General features: G+C 39.1%; 1 long non-coding RNA gene across 1 annotated transcript; it reads right to left on the reverse strand.

The window, feature by feature from the left end:
* Positions 1-1,931: 1,931 nt before the first annotated feature.
* On the reverse strand, positions 1,932-7,398 carry LOC139738873 (uncharacterized). The gene is made up of 3 exons (XR_011711469.1): positions 7,296-7,398; positions 2,497-2,767; positions 1,932-2,033 (listed from the first exon to the last, which is right to left on the reverse strand). It is a non-coding gene; the product is annotated as an uncharacterized lncRNA (long non-coding RNA).
* Positions 7,399-15,644: the final 8,246 nt, after the last annotated feature.

Below are 15,644 nucleotides of genomic sequence, written 5' to 3' on the forward strand. Positions count from 1 at the left end.
AATTTGAATGCAAACACACACACGCACGCACACACACACACATGCATGCAAATGTACTATAATACATGCACATAACTGTGAGTCGAAAAAAAAATCGACTCTCGCGAGAGTCGAAGTTCACTTAAGTCGACGCATTTTTGTCAGTCCCGAGAGCTTCGACTCATGCGAGGTTTACTGTATCTCAAAAGAGGAAAAAGCAAGGATATGTACGTAGGCCTATACACCGATGGTAACTGTCTCTTCTCGTTGGGCTTCTAATCTAACGTTGGAATTGTGTTCAGTCAGGGGCTTGGTGGGAGCTGCAACTACTCTCTCTCTGCCTGAGTTGATGAGTGGTGTCATAGCTCCTCAAGGTCTCCAAACGATACTCAATGAATCCCGAGATCCTTGTCATACAGGTACTCCTGAAATATAAGAATGCATTGTAGGTCAAAGCTTTTTCTCGAGTCTCAACAAATTTCACTTTGGCACAGAGTTGACTATAACTGATGAAGATCTGATAGCAGTAGAAATACATGTAGTGGCATTCTTATGGAAGAAAACGAGAATAGGTTTATAATAAATGAACGGCGCAACTGGCCTGTTGGAGCTTACGTTACATTACGTTACGTTGGAGTTTACGTACATCCAACCTAAGTCATGGAATCAGACCAATCTGCACACAAAATTTATTAGACATCTATGAACATGTACATCAAAGATTATCAAAAGCCCCCACATTGCCTGTATATTTGCCCAATGATTTAATTAAGACATAGATGCAATTAATTTCCCTGTAAAGGCCATTTTTTTTTTTTTTTTTTTTTTTGGGGGGGGGGGGGGGGGGGGGGCTCATGACCATATCCTGAACAACTTTGGGTCCTTGCCCCCTAACTAAACAAGGATGATCAACTCCTAGTATGGTTGAATTCTGTCCACTATCTCTGGAGAAAAGTTGAAAATGTTCAAGTTTTTAAAAGCTAGATGAATAAGATACCATGTATGTCACTTAAGCTTTCTGCTAAAGAGGGCTAAAAAGTTGTAGATCACATAAACTTACGAGTATAAACTTACATATCCTTGTGCACCTTGTGTGGTGTCTCACAAAGTGGGGTACTGCATCGCAACTGCCTTGGCTTCAACGAGTCTTTTGCTCACTACTTGGGTATCTGAATTTAAAAAGGAAGCAAGAAGAATGTTAATCATATTCTACGAAGCAAATATATAACATCAAAAAATTGACCCTCATTTCAATCTTTTAAGGGGCTGAACTATTTTCATGTTTTTTTTTTCTTGGCATTAATTTCTATTGCTATTCAGTACTGCTGTTTCAAGTACATATATTCATGTGCTTCTTACACCAAATATCAGTTAATACAAATGAAAATTTCATGCAGATGGGTTAAGTGTGGATGTGCACAGTTAGTAGAAAAATACAAGATGTGATTATCCATCGAACTTTATGGCAAATCAATTTCCATTTTTTTTATTCATCATTATTATAATTATATCATAAGTATTAGGACTATTATCATTTACATGTGGCCCAATGGGGCTACCAAGAAAATAAGTCAGCGCGGAGTCTTGTAGGTACACTCTGTTTACATGTTTCATACAAGTATATCAGTCTTTATTTTTAAATCTATAACCATCACTTCATTTACAACGTTATACTTACCGGTCCCTTCATTTTTTTTATTTATTTATTTATTTTTTTATTTTTTTATTTTTTTATTTTTTTTTTTTGGGGGGGGGGCACATTTTAGAATGTTATTCTCTATATTTGAGAAGACAAAAACAAAAGTGAACAGGCAAATTAGATGGTGCTATATTGCATGGAAATGTATAGTACAAGACATGACAATGGGAAACTGGTTTTCCAGACCAGTATTCAAACAATTGAACTTACGCTGTACATTTTTCTGCTTCCATTATCAACAAGAAATATGCTACGATGATCTGGATAAGCAGGTGTCTCCTTGGAGCAGTCAGAACTCCTTCCATCAGCTATTGAAGTATCTCCTCCCCCTTGGAGTGATGTGTGTGTTGAATTCCTGGGCAAATAAGTAAAATTTAAAGGTTTTACAAATCATACAAATTATGGCATGAGGATAATAGGTCCCTCCAGTTTACATTATAAACTTGAAGTGCAAAATCATTTAATATATATACATATTTGCCATAAGCAACGTTCAGCTCTACTTACACAACTCAAGACTGACCATAACATGGTTTTCACTTCTGTCGATACAGCAAGTACACATTTTTCTTAAATACGAGTACTAACCTCTCAAGGCTTTCATTTTCAGAGAGAAGGACAGCTCCAAAACTGCTCCATGAAGAATAATTAATACTTGAAAATCATTTCTTCAAACAAAACAAAACCAACAAAGCTTTCAGTCTCTTAATGTAGCCTCTTATGTAATTACTGAGACTCTAGAATGTAAAATAAATGTGAATCAATTTCAAGCTAGTCTCCCTTCATTAATCATCGTGGAAAACAACAGAATAGCTTACAGCAGGGTTAGTGCAATGGAAGTCCATATCTCAGAGGCTCCTTCGCTGATGTTGGCCCGGTGTTTCCAGCATTCGTCAACCCTGCATTCAATGGCTAGTCGTTGGCCACATCTGTTACATGTACTTCTTCAATCTGGTGATCTGCACCCTCGTGGTGTGACAGAGACTGTACAGCTATCAATCTGTCTTCGTTCTCCAAATGATGACCCCTATACCGAGTTCCTTTAAATCACCATCACTCCCGAAGAACTGTCATGTTACGTCTTTTTATCTGGAGGAAAGCATGAAAACACAATGTTCAGAAATGGATTTAGAACTCATCTCCACAAGACAATATGCAGTTCCGTTTTGTTCACACAAATACTAAGTGTGCATCAATAGAAAAGCTAGAAATTACTTTTTAGCTACATCGATCAGCATATTTAGAAAGACCCAAAGATGATCTCTGCCAAATTTCAATGCCTAAGGTCACCTGTAACTTTCATAAAAAACAATGTTCAAATATAGTACCCGTTGTCGTCTACTAAAAAGGGGGATCGATCTCCATGATGTGTGAGCACGTCGATCTTCAGCTAGAAGTGTGATGTCACAGTGGACTAACACTTAACAGTGCATGCATCGTATTTCTTACTTAGATGATTGCCACACATGACGTGGGAGTGCAATAGCACTATGGTATTCTCCCAGCTGTGTAGATGCTCGAATGTGGTGGCAAATAAAAGTCCTTTTTACTACATAGGTCATCACAATCATATAAATCACCAAATTTCACCATCTTTTTTTTTTATTACCGTATCAATCGAGATCACCTTCTGGCAACACAGTGTCAGTGATTCGGCTGTCGACTCAATAGCAATGTAGAGTTTCTAGACGCTTCTAGTCTATTGCATTAACCCTATTTCAACTGGGCTATTGGAGACCAAGTTTTTACGGGGGGGGGGGGGGGGTCAATTTGACCCCCCCTTCAGATCTCGGCCGCCGATCGCGCGATCGCCGCAAAATTTTGCCTGAAAATAGAGCCAGATGTCAACTACAAGATTACACGGTCATACAATAGAAAAACTGTTGATTTTATATTTTTGAATAGATTAATTATGCAAATTTATGCATGAAATTATATTTTTACATATAACTCCAACAAAAACATGCCGTCAATCCCTCGTTTGAGGCGAGTCCCCAACTGGGGCATACCCAAAGTGGGGTGCGTATATTTGTCGTTTGGGAGTTGGGAGTCGAAGGACTTGTCCATTGCAAATAAACTTTCTGCTCAGGCGTGACAAACCTGGAGGCCAAGCCAGGGTTTGATGACTCCAGCAGCTGTCGTATTACGTAAGAGCATGATAAGGATATCTGCCTGTGGCAGACCATTCAAAGTGAACTCAATTTTCTCTATCCTTTCTAAAGTTTTCAATTTTATATTCTATTGAGAAATTCTATGGTCATCCATTTTACATTTCGAACGAAAAAAATTGACCCGTAAATAACGAAAATACAGGAATAAGAAGGAGAGCATTGCTAGTTTGCCGGTGCTTTGGCAGTGAGTTACAACGGGGAGGTGAGACTACCTCCCTGGTTACAATCAGCCTGCTGAAAGCAGCTGTCGTATTACGTAAGAGCATGATAAGGATATCTGCCTGTGGCAGACCATTCAAAGTGAACTCAATTTTCTCTATCCTTTCTAAAGTTTTCAATTTTATATTCTATTGAGAAATTCTATGGTCATCCATTTTACATTTCGAACGAAAAAAATCGACCCGTAAATAACGAAAATACAGGAATAAGAAGGAGAGCATTGCCAGTTTGCCGGTGCTGACAATGTGCTATTTGGCAGTGAGTTACAACGGGGAGGTGAGACTACCTCCCTGGTTACAATCAGCCTGCTGAAAGCAGCTGTCGTATTACGTAAGAGCATGATAAGGATATCTGCCTGTGGCAGACCATTCAAAGTGAACTCAATTTTCTCTATCCTTTCTAAAGTTTTCAATTTTATATTCTATTGAGAAATTCTATGGTCATCCATTTTACATTTCGAACGAAAAAAATCGACCCGTAAATAACGAAAATACAGGAATAAGAAGGAGAGCATTGCCAGTTTGCCGGTGCTGACAATGTGCTATTTGGCAGTGAGTTACAACGGGGAGGTGAGACTACCTCCCTGGTTACAATCAGCCTGCTGAAAGCAGCTGTCGTATTACGTAAGAGCATGATAAGGATATCTGCCTGTGGCAGACCATTCAAAGTGAACTCAATTTTCTCTATCCTTTCTAAAGTTTTCAATTTTATATTCTATTGAGAAATTCTATGGTCATCCATTTTACATTTCAAACGAAAAAAATCGACCCGTAAATAACGAAAATACAGGAATAAGAAGGAGAGCATTGCCAGTTTGCCGGTGCTGACAATGTGCTATTTGGCAGTGAGTTACAACGGGGAGGTGAGACTACCTCCCTGGTTACAATCAGCCTGCTGACTGGATTGAGAAAGAGAGAGAGAGGGAGAGAGAGAGAGAGAGGGGGGGGGGGGGAGCGAGGGGGAGAGAGGGAGGGAGAGGGGGGAGAGATGGGGGAGGGAGAAGGGGAGAGCAAAATGGAATGACAATAGTTCCGGTCACTACTAACAGTACAGGCATGCTCTGTCTGCATACGCTGAATGTCTACACTCACACACACACACGTACACACACACACACGCACCATGGAGCTACATGGCCCATGCCAAAACCAAAACAATCTCCTCCTCTCGCGGTGCCCCCCCCCCCCCCCCCTCCTGTGGCGCTGTGGCGATGACTGATGCTTAGATTAGGCCAGGGTCAAGAAACAGGTGTTTTATATCTTTGACTTTAAGTCATTGATTGCCAAGATATGCACTGGCATTATTTACTGGGGTGTAGCCTCTTCAAACGAGAGATTTGCGTCATGGACTGAAGGATTGCTAAATTTTTGTGTCAGAGTTCCTCAAGACACATCAAACAATTTTCTTTTAAAAAAATAGCGCAGTCAAAATCAGTTTCCTTTGTTTTTTTATTGTTTTGTTAATTTTTCATGTATTTTACTGTTTTTTCGATCTTTTGTTTTCCATTGTTTGTTTGTTTTTTTTCCAAAATTTGTTGCAGGCACTTTTTCAAGCTTATCTACATTAGAATTGATTAATTTCAAAGTTTAAAAGTTGAAATAATTTATATCAATTAACCAAAAACAAAAAACAAACAAACCACAATTTGCATAGGATTTGCACAGAAATCATGAATTTGAGCTGTTTTCAGGTTGACATGCATATGCAAAACATTGTGTAACTTCAAAACGGTGTACCCGGACGTCGCAAATTTGGTCTCAAAATATGCGGGAGACTTCAATGAAAAAAAAAAAGTCATGAAATGACGCGGCAAAATCTTTGCGCGTTGCGGAATCGTGGCGTGAAATGTCGAGAAGGGGGTCAATTTGACCCCCCAGTTAAAATAGGGTTAATTATAGCACAGCTTTATATACGTCGATCTCTAACCGTGGTCTAAACTCGACCAGACGTCTCCCTCTACATACTTTACAGTGATCATCTCTGTGTGCATGATGCTATGCTTGTAGTCCATGTAGAGTTCATACCACTGCACTGTAGGCCTAACGTTAGGTCTATAATACCGCAATGAGAACCGGACCTAGGCCCTAGGATATAGCTTATCCTGGAAAACCGTTCAATGTAGGCCCTAGATGTTTAACAGTGGTCTAGGTTCTGCTTCTACTACGTTCTAGGGCTAAATCGTGATATCGGTCCCCTCTCATTCTGCGTGTGTGTCTCCACTAATGCGCAAAGTCTATGGAGGTTGAAAGAAGTCCCCAGCTATAGCGGTGAAGGGTGAGTGGGGACCTAACCGGAGTTCTAGACTACCTAATACTAGTTGGGCCTAACCCGTTAGTAATAGTAGGCCTATTTCGCGTTAATGCTGTTCTAGTTGGAATAGAATAAATGAGTAGGGCCTACAATTAACGCCAACGGTTGTGAGACTTGTTTAGACTAACGGTTAGACTTTTACAGTCAGACTTAGAGTAAGCCCTACCTCAGTAGAACCTCAACTTAAGTACATGTAGACTAGACCGTGTCTAGTTCTATTAGTTTCTCTAAGATCTAACATTACACTGTTAGTAGTTAACGTTAGGCCTACGACTAACGTTCTGGAGAATTTAGACTCAGAGTTTAGTGTGTCCCAATATTTTCTGAAACGCATAATGTTAACGTTAGAACTCGGTAGTTTTAGAACTCTATTAGAAGATAGCTAGCTCCTGATGATCGATGTATCATAAGAGGCATTTTTTCAACTTCGCTCTATAGGTGCCTACAAAAGTACAAGTAGCCCCCTCACACAGTTACAATGTCAGATGTACAATGTCAATGACGGTTACATTCGTCACTCATTTTTGTTAATTTTGGAAATCATAACCTGGTCTAGACTCTATTTTGTTTGAAAAATGCGTTTCTAACGTTAAAAAGTTAAAGACTTACCAAATGAAATAGTCCGTGAATAGGCCGAGCCCCATCCCAACATGCACAAAGACTCAAAGTATTACTGTAGTATTAGATCGTAACACCTAACAGTTGAGTTTCGGCCTCGGATTCTAGCTGTTAGGTGTTAATGGTAAGGTAACTGCGACCAGCCCCATAGCTAACTGTGTACACTAACGTTACAAGGAGCGTCCCGGGCCCGGGGTTATTCGTAAGGTAACTTAGATGGTCGTTTACGGAGAGGTAGTAGCCCATAATACTGGAAAAACTCAACAAGTTATAATTAGATCGATCTATGGTTTGCTTACCTTCAAAAATGTGAATAATATCTCCGCCCCACTCCATTTGAAGACAGAAATTTTCTCACGTCCATTACATCCAGGCTCTGATTCTCACGATTGCACACGCACGTAAATCCTATGCATATATAATACACGCACAGCACATCGTATACACATGCACACAGTACGTCCACGCGCGCACAGGCGACAGACGCGTCGCTCAGGTAAACCTTCCCGCGCCCAAACCAGGGGAAATTGCGGCTGGTGATTGGCTTAAAGTAAACACATGACAGGGGAATTCTCAATTTCTATTGGCCTAACCAAATGCATTCAAATATGACATGTATTCACTGGAATTCACCCTAGTTCTGCCAGCTTGACTTACCAGTTCACGGTAGTGCCTTCAGTTTTACTAACATGCGCTGTTTTCGTAAGATCAACGAGTTTATGATAGTTTCTCCACTTCGACTAGCTTTACACTAGTTCCTCCACTTTGACTAATTCTTGGCGTATACACTGCAAACTAGTACAGCATACAATTTTATGCTAGTCAGACTTGATTGACTAGCTTTGGGTTAGTAAACCATGGCCTGATTTAATCCAGCAGAGCATTACTAGCTGCATTGCCGCATTTTACTATCATCATGTTCGTATAGCAATTTTTACTAACCGTGCTCGACTAGTTTAATGCTAGTCAGGCCAGGAATTGACCCATTTAGGTTGTGTGTGCTGGGTCAAATCGCAATGTTGACATTTTGCGATTACACGTGCGCGTGTAGTGCAATTCTAACCTAGTCGATCGCGACGAAGAAGCTAGCGCTCATGCAGAAATTTCCATCAACAAGAATGGAGAAAACAAGTGCCACTGGTAAAACAAACAAACAAACAAACAAACAAAAAACAATCGCATGGTCGACGTGCGCGGCGATTCCACTTCCGGAAGTTACACCGACCCTCGCACATAGATTGGTCGGAGTTTCTTCCCACGACCGTCGTGTGGACACAAGGGTCGTGGTAAGATATGCATTAATTTGAATTTTAATTGCCGTGCCATAAATTTTTACTCCGACTAGAAATACGTCTGAACATGGCTTGAGTCATGTAGGCCTACAGTGTAGTGTGTGCAAGAGGGGTTGTGCAGTTGAGATCCAGTAGACACGCCCCTAACCCTAACCCTAACCCCCGTCTCTTCACGAGTGCACGAATAAAATATGAATTATCATAATCCAAGGACTCATTCTGCAGTTGGTAGGCCAATGCCAATTGAATGAACCGTGTGTCAACGCAGGCAGTGCAGCCTGGATTATGGAAACTCACGGATGAGCAGGCCGCCGGCATGCATGTTTAAGCATACTCATTAGATGCGACGCCATTGCGAGCAATGCGGTCGCTGATTGGCCGCTACATTTTTGGCAGCAGTATGGACAGAAAACAAAGTGCAAGACTCTAAGATTATTCGTGTCAGGTTCCAAAAGGCCTCATGGCTTTTCCAAGCCCATCCTCAACCATTAGGCTTTGTCAAATTCAATTGTCATGAAGAGAAGGAAGAGAGGGAGAGAGAGAAACTAATTTCATGGTGTGAACATAAAAACGTACAGAACTATGTTTTCTTCTTCAAGGGTATCTGAACAGTGTTGCCACTATTCTAGAGGGCCCCGCCATTATCATTGCCCTGTAGCGTTGCCTTGTTGCCTACCCACTTGTACCAAGGAGGTATAGTACCTCCTTGCATGTACGCCCTGCCTGCGTAGTGGAGTGGGCTGTTCCGTACATGGCGGGTAAAGACGCCTTGGCTGAAGAAGGAAGCATTCAGCGGGGATCGAACTCTGGTCCTCCGATTAGGAGTCGGGAGTCTTATCCCCTATACCCCATTATGTGATATCGAGACAAGAGTCTAATAATGGGTGTGGGGAGCCACATAGCAATGGCTTGATCTTAAAAGAAAATAAAGCTTGATGTTCCATTTATTTTGCAACCACTAAAAACTCTCCTGAGTTTTTTTTTTTTTTTTTTTTTTTTTTTAGATCGTAATGTTAATATAAAAAAAGTTAATTTTGATGAGACTTAGGTAGATTTTGTCGACAGTTGTTTTTTTTTTTAATACGGATAAATCTTGAAAGATATAAAACTTGGGGTCTCTTTGAAATATCACAGAGAATATTCCAAAATCTTCGCCCAATATATGTAAATGTAGATTTTGTGAAAACAATGTATAGTCCCAATTAGAATTACGAGTTAGGTACTTAGGGAAGGAGTGGTTTCTTGCAAATATATGCCAGTGAAAATTGCTTGTTTTGTTAAAAAGTCAAAAAGAGCTTTTTAACTTTTATGAGATAGGACCTACTATAAGAAACCACAATGCTAAATCGAACATAAGTTGCATAATTATTCGAAAAACACACTGTGCAATAACGACGATTTATGCTAAATCGAATGAACCTTCTATCAAATGGACTATGACAAAAGTGAGAAATTGGCCGGGAATTAAGGGAATGGTAGTACCTGATTAGTGGGAATCAGTGGGAATGCGGGGGATGATTGTTCCAATCCTTGTGGATTCATTTAAGAGTACATTATACATCTATTGTTGTGTGAAAATTATTTGCTCAGAATGGTTTCATATTCAAGTATGACAAGTAAAGGTTAGCATGACTGTACAGTGTCGAGGCGTCGTTAACGGGCTGAACGATTGCCCTGACACTGTACAGGCATGCTAAGCTGGAAACATTGAAGTGCACATTACTTGAATATGAGACCATTCTGAAGCAAATAATTATATACTATATATAGTTCCGATACTTTGCTACGAGTAAAATGCCTCTTGGTGCATTTTGAACATCTGCTGAGATGCCTGAGTGATGTGTCTTTAAAGCATGTATTGTGTGTGTATAACGTGTACGCGGTTTGTGTGTGTATAATTTAGCGTGTGTGTATTCAAGCGTATTATGGGTTTGCGTGTTTGTTCATTGCTGAATTGCTCTTGTATTTGAAGAACATGCATATCCACAAAACATAACAAAGCCGTCTATTAATATACGACAAATACAATCACACACACAAAAAAAACTTCCTTGTATAAAAGCAAACTTATTTAGAATATATAAAATTACAATTCTTACCACGAGGAAACAACTTTTTACTGTATCTCGAACATGTTTTGAGGCGCTTGTGAGGTGTGTCTGTGAGCATGTGTGTGTGTACAATGTGTAAGGATACGGGTGAGTGTATCTAGTATTGTGTTTGTGTGTGCACCCATAAGTGTGTGTGTATTCAAATGTGAGGTTTTACATGTGTTTACAGAGATAGGCCGGTGGGGTGAAGCTGAAAAAGAGGCTTAGAAAATGGGTTTCGTTCCAGCAACACTGGCACTACTTTCTGAATGCGGAAATGTGATGTTTTGTACATCCTAAATATACTGTAAAAAGTTCTCCTCGAAATATCCAGCAGTTTTGGCGAAAATCCATATTTTATAAACTGCGACCAGCAGCCCAATACACATATCGTAATGGGGCTGCGGATTGTAGCATTTAGGATCATGACAGGGAAGTATCGCGGACAAATGTCAACCTTACATCGAACAAAAATTCTTCAATTTGAAGACTTACAAGTAAGGTTGAAGTATTGACAACAGGGTTCGTGCAAGGTTTGGTTCTACATATAGTCATTTTCTGTTCGATTTGATGACTTAATATGACTAGGTCGAGAGGAATCTTGGGAGAGCTACGCTGAATTGACGGTCAGCGCAGGCGCACACATCACTGCGCACAAATTTCGTATCCATTGACTGGATATTAGATGTCTGTGTGTGCATGCGCTGGCCGTCAATTCAGTGTAGCTCTCCCAGTTTCCTCTCGACCGAGTCACATTTAGTCATCAATTTGAACAGAAAGGAACTATTTGCAGAAGCAAACCTTGCACGAACTCTGTTATCAATACTTCAAATTTATTAATAAGTCTTCAAATTGAAGATTTTTTCCCGATTTTAAGTTGATATTTGTCCGCGATAAAATATCCGTCATGATCCTGTATGCTACAGTTCACAGCCCCATGACGCTATATGCGTATGGGGCTGCTGGCCGCAGTTATGCGTATGGGGCTGCTAGCCGCAGTTATGCGTATGGCAGTATGGGGCTGCTAGCCGCAGTATAGTTCCCATAGTGTTTCTAAGCTGAAATGCATATACACATTTGTAAAGCACTGCTTTTAGCCATATACCTAGAAAAAAAAAAGTGAAGTTTTGGTTTAATAGTTACATTATATCTCATGTTTCAGCTTTTCCTGATGCTGGCTATGCAAAGGAGGACAAGAGCAAAGTGGTTCGAGACCATATGAGAGAGAGCACTGACTGACCGTCAGAGGTCAAGGCAAATGCCTTATATTCTGTTCGAAGACATGTTATTAATCAAAAATTTAAATGACTATAATCATTCAAGGCAAAAAAAAAAGAAAAAAAATCAGTGTGTTTGTTTGTGTGTGTGTCCGCGTGCATGTGGGAGAATCTTATTGTACACACACACACACACACACACACCCTCACATGCACACACACATACGCACACACATAGTTATGAAGATTCAATATACCCAAGTGTATTAAAATATTATTCTACATGCATGCCTTGGCCATTTATCACATCAGCATCATAAAAAAGATTATCATAAACATGAACACACACAATGATATAATACATGTACTGATCAGTGCATTACACATACACAGGTGCATAAAAACGCTGACATATTATATACACTCACACGCACACATACAAACTCATTTACACACATGAGACATTACTATTAAACAGATCATATTGTTTATCAGTAAACATGTTTTTCTTTTCTTCTTCTTCTTCTTCTTAAGAAGCTTTAATATACTTAGATCACATAGCAATCACGTTGTTCATGAAATACTTTAGCACTAGAAAATTTAATCTTCATAAAATTTCCTGAAGTTTTCATTGCTATCATTAGGTTACAACATGGTGGGACACTACCTCCTTTCATGCAAGATGATAATCAGTCAAATTTTCTAGTTTTAATAAATTTCCTGGAACATTCCATGGTCCAAATATCCTTGAAAGGGTGTAAAAGTTTTGAAAAATGCCAATATATAAAATAAAGGCAAAATTATAGTTTACCCATTCATGAGTGAAAACTGTTGGATTCTGCATTGGAGGCAATGTGTACCTGAAAATCTTGGAGAGAATAAAACAGGTTTGGCATTAAAAATTATGATAACATTGCAATTAACATCCAATATCAGAGGATCTGTGCAAACCTGACTCAACTTATGCACAATTTTCATTTGGCTGGTGTGTATTAGTTTTAGCAAACTGATTTTGTACTCACACCCACATTGTACTGACCTTTCTACATGAACATTCTGTTTCAGTATTAATAATAGTTACATATTTTTTTTTTCCCAGAGTGGGAGAAACAAATTTTAATCGTAGTCATTCAGGTTCATGAAAAAAAAAAAACACACTTAGGAAAACATCTTTGTTCTTAGAATAATTCAACCCTAATCAAATCATAATAGTGGGCAGAAATGTTTGCTAAAGGGCAAACAATCACATACTGAGGCAAGGAGTCAAAACATGTTGCATAAACATTGGCATTCAAAATACAGGAAGCAATCTGTATTACAAAGACATTTTATCATGCACAACTTTGGTAAGATGTCAATTCTTGAATATCAATCACATTGACCAAAGCATTGGTGCATATACAGTACATTCTGTTGTTTCTGAACTTTGCACTGAAGTTCTTTGTGTATGTGTGTGAATGTTTCAGTGGTGTATAGGCCTATATATTGCTCCATTTTATCAAGGACAACTTAATATAGTAACATGACAATGTTTTCATGCTTCAATATCAATCATATTAACCTATTTCCCTTGGCAAGTAATGAGCAGGTTGACTCTGTTGCAAATGATGCATTTCACAGGCAACACAGCAGAACCTGAAGAGCTTCCAGAAGAAAATCTTGATCTTGATGTGAGCGTCTTAGGGGAGGAAACAGATGCTCCTGCTGACGGACCTGGCTCCTCCTTCAGCTTTCGTTTCCTAGCGAGATTCAGGCGTTTGCTATCTATAAACCTCTTGTAGCACGTTTCATTGAATCCTATTTAATACAATGGAGAAATGAACAGCAATGATTAGCCGTTGGATTTTGTTAGGGGGAAAAACGGCTAAATGCTAGAGGGAGGGGTTGAACATTACACTCAATATATCATTAAATGTACGGTAGACTATTGACTGCCAATATTTGAATCTTGTAATTACCAATACACAGGCCCTAGTACTATGCCAGGTAATCATTAACACCTCATGATCATTGTCATCATCAACTACTTCAACTTGTACTTGCAGTGCAATTACTGATTTTAAATTACATCTACAGCTTTCAGCACCTGATCACATGCATTATCAATTATCATAATTATGAATACAAGTGCCTTATCATCATTAATACTAGTAATCCTTGGCCTTTCACTATCACCACCACCCACTGCTTTATAGTTTGGCACAACATAATGGTAATCATATGTTTTAGGGAGTTTAATTGTTGCAATTATGTTATTGTCATTGTTGGTCTTTTAGATCTATTTATACCAAATATTAATAAGTTAATCTAATGAGATGCTAAATGTGTGTTTTGAGGGAGGATTCGCCAATTTCGGGGTGAGAGAAACAGGATGGATTTTTAATATTAATACTCCATGGCCATGCAGATTATGAAAATATAAATTTACATGCAGTTTAGACCTTTTTCAATCCAGTCCTGTGTGTCAAGACTTTTACAAAACAATATCACCAATCAGCTACATCAACCTAACCTGGGCTGTACATAGAACAACATGTAAAATTACATCTAGGCGACATTATAACGGCGCTATGAAATGTCAAGGTGAAATTCAAGATAATTTATCTAAGTAATAGACACGCTAACGGCTAAGCTACTGCATTAGCTCCCATTATAACATGCACAAGCAACGTTCATAACATAGCTATTAAACGTTGTACAATTGTACTTGTAGTCATCATGGTCATTAACATTATGAGTGAGACTGCACTGCAGTGTCGACTGCTACGACTCGACTGTACGCACGTAAACTAACCTGTAAATTATCCTACTACAGTTGTACGTAGGTTGCAGTCAGTCCCCCTTAGCAGCTGAATCACTTCGTTCTGGTCTGCGATTTCACGGTCTCCCCCACTCAATTTGATCCACTCTTTGGCACACAAAATAGGTTTCGTCTATCTTAGGTTTGTCATAGCCGTGAAATTTTCAAACTTCATCGATGTTACATGCATAATAACGCATAATAAGTTTCGGCTGAGCAGACGACGTAGACGCGTCGACAGGCTCACAGGGGGCGGCCATTTTGACTCGTAAACTATAATTCTCGATTTGGATTGGATAACATACATCACATGATCGGTCGCGAATGAATATCGTACACGGCAAAGTGTACATATTCAGCTCCTCAGTGACAAAAAAGTTCACTGTTTCCCCCTAAATTACCAAAATACTACAGGAGGGTTTGTGTCGAACTTTTTCCTGTAGCCTTTTTGGTTATTTGTTTACACGTAGCTGTGGAGAAATTTTAGTGCCGCAGTTGTCGGAACGAAACAAGCGAAAAAACCAGCTCACCCCATGGCCTAAGAGGGAATCGCTTTAACGCTCCCAATTGTACATGACAGACATGCAGTCATAAAAACATACCATTATTGCACCACAGATATATCACTGAAAACCAACAACAGTTCATTGCACAAATAGAACGGAATTGCCTGAAAAAATAAAAATTTAATATTAAGAACAACTGTATTCTTTATATGGTATATTGTATTCTTTATTTGGTATTTTTGTTTGTTGTTTGCCATTTTCTTCTTTGTTGTAATGTGTGAACATGTGCATATCTATCTTTTCATTTTTGAAGCGCCATGAGCACTGAAAAGTGGACCTGTGCGCCATACTCGTAGCCACCGTTATCATGAATATATAATACAAATCATATACATGTCTGTAATTATGTTATGACACTAGAGAACAGAATTAAACTTCAAGCACAAAATTCATGATAGTTTTTATATATTTCATATATTCAGAAATACGACAGGCAGGCTTGTCATAAAAGCATACAACATCAAAATAACCAGTCAATATTTCTTGTCCACACAAGTACAGCCACAAACAAACAATGATAAATTAAAAAAAAAAAATCATATATGTACCAGTAACTGCCTCATTCTTTGTGCTGGACCCAGAGTAGTCAAATACAAAGGAAATGAATAAATTTCCGCCAAAGCCACAGAAAATGGCCAGAAATGAACAAAGTTATATTCAAGTACAAAATATCTGTTATATCT

The sequence above is a fragment of the Diadema antillarum genome, unplaced genomic scaffold (genome assembly GCF_040938485.1).
Source record: "Diadema antillarum isolate AM-2024a unplaced genomic scaffold, OU_Dant_1.0 seq00000770_RagTag, whole genome shotgun sequence".
NCBI classification, from domain to species: Eukaryota; Metazoa; Echinodermata; class Echinoidea; order Diadematoida; family Diadematidae; genus Diadema; species Diadema antillarum.